Source organism: Hydra vulgaris, chromosome 05, assembly GCF_038396675.1.
Source record: "Hydra vulgaris chromosome 05, alternate assembly HydraT2T_AEP".
Lineage (NCBI taxonomy): Eukaryota > Metazoa > Cnidaria > Hydrozoa > Anthoathecata > Hydridae > Hydra > Hydra vulgaris.
In genome coordinates, this window is record NC_088924.1 from 35,240,001 (window position 1) to 35,245,485 (window position 5,485).

At 32.3% G+C, this 5,485-nt stretch overlaps 1 pseudogene; it reads left to right on the top strand.

The window, feature by feature from the left end:
* Positions 1-2,305: 2,305 nt before the first annotated feature.
* On the top strand, positions 2,306-2,441 carry LOC136080902 (U2 spliceosomal RNA; annotated as a pseudogene).
* The last annotated feature ends 3,044 nt before the right edge of the window (positions 2,442-5,485 follow it).

Below are 5,485 nucleotides of genomic sequence, written 5' to 3' on the forward strand. Positions count from 1 at the left end.
CCTCGAGCAAGTTCTTTTTGGGAATATTTCATAAAAGACGGTCCAAGCAAAGACATTGCTCAATGTAAGTTGTGCCCAGCTCAAATAAGCATAACACGTAGTATAATGCCAATGACAAGAGACAACTTTTGGCTGATTTAGAAATGACGAAATATCTTTGAATGGGTAATCTACTATTTGCATATATTGCAACAGATACTTTCAAAGGACTTATGTCATTTCTGCGACCTGAAATAAACATAAAGTCTCCCACAACTTTTTCTCGAAACAAACTTCCAATTTTGCATTTTAATAGTCAAGAACCAGTGATGAGCATATTAAAAAACGATTAATCAAATGTAGCTTCAGATGGCTTAACCTCAGATCTATAGTCAAGTAGAAGCAATGATTCACATGCAGCCTTAACTTTACACTACATTAATTCAAACTCGATTAAAATTATTTCTGCTTGGCTGCAATGTATTTCCAGAGAGGCATACTAGGGACAATACAGCTTCCAAAACTAATGCTGCTTTATCAGAAATACCTTTTAATAATTACTGTGAAATGACAGCCGTAACCGACAGTGGAGCCAATATGCTTTTAGGTAAAATCTGTTTTAAAATACTTTTTTCGCAATACGCTTATTTACTTTACTTAAAAGCGTCAAAAATTTTGCTTAAAGTTTAACGCAATTTAAAATTTAAAACTATCTTCGATTACTTGAATATTTTACTGAAAAGCGTGCAAAATATTTTTCTTAAAATAAACTCATTCATTTTATTTTAAATCGAATATTTTAAAACATTATGCACGTATAGTAAAAAAACAAATTTATTAACCACAGTGTTTTTTTTATTATCAATTTGGAAAGTTAGTCGAGCTGTTTTGCGAATAAATAATGTTTACTACTGTTTATATATATATATATATATATATATATATATATATATATATATATATATATATATATATATATATATATATATATATATATATATATATATATATATATATATATATATATATATATATATATATATATATATATATATATATATATATATATATATATATATATATATAATATATATGTTTATAAATGTATTATCTATGTTTCCACATTACTTCACCAAATAAAATGTCGCGGCGGTGAGCTCCCCTCCGCTAACGAATTTTCTGAATTTTTACTTTAATTTTTAAATTTTAGATGATGTTTTACTGCCTCAAAGAAAGTAATAAACTGCTGCTTTAATGAGCATTAATAAAGTTTTAATAAACCCACAAGTGAAAATGTAAATAAAATGTCAATTCATTATTGGTCGTAATTAGGTCAAGTAGTATATTAATAATTATTATAAATCATACAGTAATAATGATACGTATTAATTAATTAATAATTATTAATTAATTATAATTAATAATTATTAATTATATTATTAATTATATTAATTAATTAATAAATATTAATTAATAATTATATTAATAATTATAATTATAAATAATAATTAATAATAATTAATTAATAATTAATAAATAATTAATAAAAAAAAACGAATAATGATACGTATTAATTAAAATTAATTAATACGTAAAATTTGCTTTAATTAGGTTAACCTAATTAACAGCATGTTCTCCGCCGATTGCACCCTCTAACATCGTGTGCAATTTCTGTCCGCTTTTCTTTATGCTATCTTTCTAACCCGACTTCTTCTATCTTTTTTTCTAACATATCTTCGTTCTTCCAAAACTCACTCTACTCTTGGCCGTAGAGCGGTAATGACGCTCCCCTACTAGGGGCTGAACATGTCTCTGCGTGCCATGGTATAGTGGTCTCCGTATGGCAATTAGCTGGAGGAGAATAAACCACCATACCAATCATACAGTAATAACGTATTAATTAAATAACGATGTAACGTATTAATTAAAATTAATTTATACGTAATATTGCTGTCATTAGGTTAACCTAATTTCAGCATGTTTTCCACCGATTGCACCCTCTAACATCGTGTGCAATTTCTGTCCGCTTTTCTTTATGCTATCTTTCTAACCCGACTTCTTCTATCTTTCATTCTAGCATATCTTCGTTCTTCCAAAACTCACTCTACTCTTGGCCGTAGAGCGGTAATGACGCTCCCCTACTAGGGGCTGAACATGTCTCTGCGTGCCATGGTATAGTGGTCTCCGTATGGCAATTAGCTGGAGGAGAATAAACCACAATACCAATCATACAGTAATATAATAGTATCGCTTATATAATAATAATATATATAAATATATTATATAATTATATAATATTATATAAATATATAAATATAATAATAAAATCGCTTCTCGGCCTAATGGCTAAGATCAAGTGTAGTATCTGTTCTTGATTCTTAGGTATAAAACTGAGCTAGTGATCACCTTTAGTGAGGTCTACGTGCCTCATTAGTGATTACTAAGGGTTTACCTTACCTCTACAACGGGTTGCCGGTACGGCAATTTTAGTTTGTAGGGTGTTAAGTGTCTTTGATTTTAGGTTTTGTTTTAGTGTTGAAGGTCTACTGGCCTGTTATATTGACCTTAGGAATACACGTAGTGTATTTATAACCATGGCTTTAAAAAATCCATCACTTTTAAATGTTGATGACAATAACGCCAATGTTAAAAGCTATCCGCAAGCAACAGCTTGTACATCATTTGGATATTCGAGTTTAAAAAACACTCTTTTGTGTTCTTTAGACACGAGAATTACAGAGGACGAGGTGTTATCAGCTATAGAGGATGTCGGGTTAGAAAAGGAGTTAGAGGGATTTCAATTAATTAGGAACGGGTCCATGATAGAAATTGTCATGAGATCTGACAAAGCAAAGCATTTTCTACAAGAAAAAGGTCTTTTTATAAATGGTAAACTCTACCATTTTCATAATTCCACACCTACTAGAAGTATATCGAAAAGAGTAGCGGTGTCTGTGATTGGATTTCCACTCGAGAAGAAGTTTTTTCCCGTAGGAAAAGCATTAGAGGAACTGGGATATGGAAAACACATCCACACAAGGCCAGTTTTCAGGCATACTCCCAAATTCAAAACGCCATATTTTTCTGGAATTATAGTGGCCGTTATGGACAATTTAGAGCGTCCAATACCTAGACAAATAAAACTTATGGGGTACAATGTTAGAGCGATATATACTGGACAGGAGGGAGCAGGAAGTGTACCCCAGGAAGAGAAAGGTAACGAAGAAAAGAAGGAAGAAGTAGAAATACCTAGAAAGACAATAATAGATATAAAAGAACAACCTGTAGAGTTATTTGTAACTAAGTGTATAGACGATTCCACCGTTAGCTTAATAGTTTCAAAATGTGAAACACAAAACTTTACAAAAAGTAGAGTTGAAGACATATCTCAAAGTGGGCAAGAAAATGTAAAAGTATTAAAACCGAATAGTAGCAAAAAAATAAAATTAATGCCAATCATAAATGAAACCAATATAAGTGAAAACCCTGAACCTAAACCAAAAATAACAGACACCAGTAATGAAGAAAGTATGGAGCAAATAATTAACACACCATCTGAAGAAATACATACAGAACAACCTATTCAAAACCACGATAGTGATTATAGACATGAAAGAAAAGAAATTGATGTCTCAGGAGTTGAACTCCCATCAGAATTTGAAAGTATGAGTTACCACGAGATATGGTGTTATAACACAAACTTCTTTCATGGTTTCAACAAAAATTATTGCAGCGAAGAAGAACTTAAAAGATACGTTCGGTATCGAAGAGCCGAATATGAAAAAGAAAAAATGGAACGAAGACAAGAGTATGAAGAACAAAAGCAAGCAAAACGAAAAATATACGAAGAAGAAAAAATAGCTAGGCGAAAGGCAATGGAGGAGGCTAAGCTACAACAAAATCAAAATCCAAAAAATCTAATAAATAACCGAGACGAATGGTATTAAAAAAATGTCTCAGAAAAAACATAAACAACAAAAAAATAAAAAACACATATACAAAATTTATAAATGTATTCAAAAAAACTAACAAAAATTTATAAAACTATACTAAAACCTATATAAATATCTTTAACTATCATAAAAAATATATATATCTTTAAATAAGTGCTACTTAGTTTCGGCTTTGTAGCTGTATTAAAAACCTTTAAGTGGGCAATGGAATAAATTTACCTTTCCAATTAAACAAAAAACAAACCTATCTTCTAGGATCCTGTGTGAGCCTGATATCAGCTGCAGGTAACCCTAGTCGTTAGAAAAAAAAAAAAAAAAATACTGAAAAAAACACATACTGAAACTTTTTTGGTCCCTGTGTTGATCCGATTGCTGTCAATAGGTTAACCTTATTTCAGCATGATTAACACCCATTGCACTATCTAACATCATGTGCAATCCTGTCCGCTATCTCTACTCTATCTTCCTACCGCGATTACTTCTTTCTTTTGCTCTGACATATCTTCGTTCTTCCAAAACTCAGTTTACTCTTGGTCGTAGAGCGGTAATGACGCTCCTCAACTAGGGGCTGAACACGTCTCTGCGTGCCATGGTATAGTGGTCTCCGTATGGCAATTAGCAGGAGGAGAATAAACCACAATACCAAATCATACGATAATATAATAATACGGAAAAAAACACATACTGAAACTTTTTGGTCCCTGTGTTGATCCGATTGCTGTCATTAGGTTAACCTAATTTCAGCATGTTTTCCACCTATTGCACAATCTAACATCATGTGCAATCCTGTCCGCTTACTCTATGCTATCTTTCTAACACGACTACTTCTATCTTTTACGCTATGATAACTTCGTTCTTCCAAAAATTCACTTTACTCTCGGCCGTAAAGCGGTTATGACGCTCCTTCTTGGGGGGCTGAATATGTCTTTGCGTGCCTTGGTATGGTGGTCTCTGTATGGCAATTAGCCGGAGGAGAATAAACCACAATACCAAATCATACAATAATATTGTTAAGTATCAATTAATACTTCACCATAAACAACAATGCCGTGGAACCAAATTTGGAAAAGAAATTTTACCTCCCACGCATACGGACCGGCTCAAAACATCCTCTTTCGATTTCTCCATAACAGCTTACCCTCTGCTGCCTTCCTTGCCAAAAGCACAAGGCAATAGATCGTTAAAAACAACAAATGTAAAACTTGCGGTAAAATTGAGGGCAACCTGCACATCTTTGCCTACTGTCCTCCTTCTGTTACAATATGGGAATACTTTAAACATGTATATAACTCCTTGACATCCCAAAACAACTTTTCTCCAATAAATTCCATCTTCTCGATTGAGACTGCGAATTTATCAGAGAAAAACCCCACCTCGCAGCTGCTATTGACAGTCACTCAAACCATTATGAGTGAAATATGGATCAGCAGATGCCACCATATGTTTAACAATTCAAATATTGACCCAACGGCAGTGATCAGGATAATTACCAGAAACATCAGGAATATTATTACTTTAAAATATAATTATTATGTCCGTAGAAATACCACGGA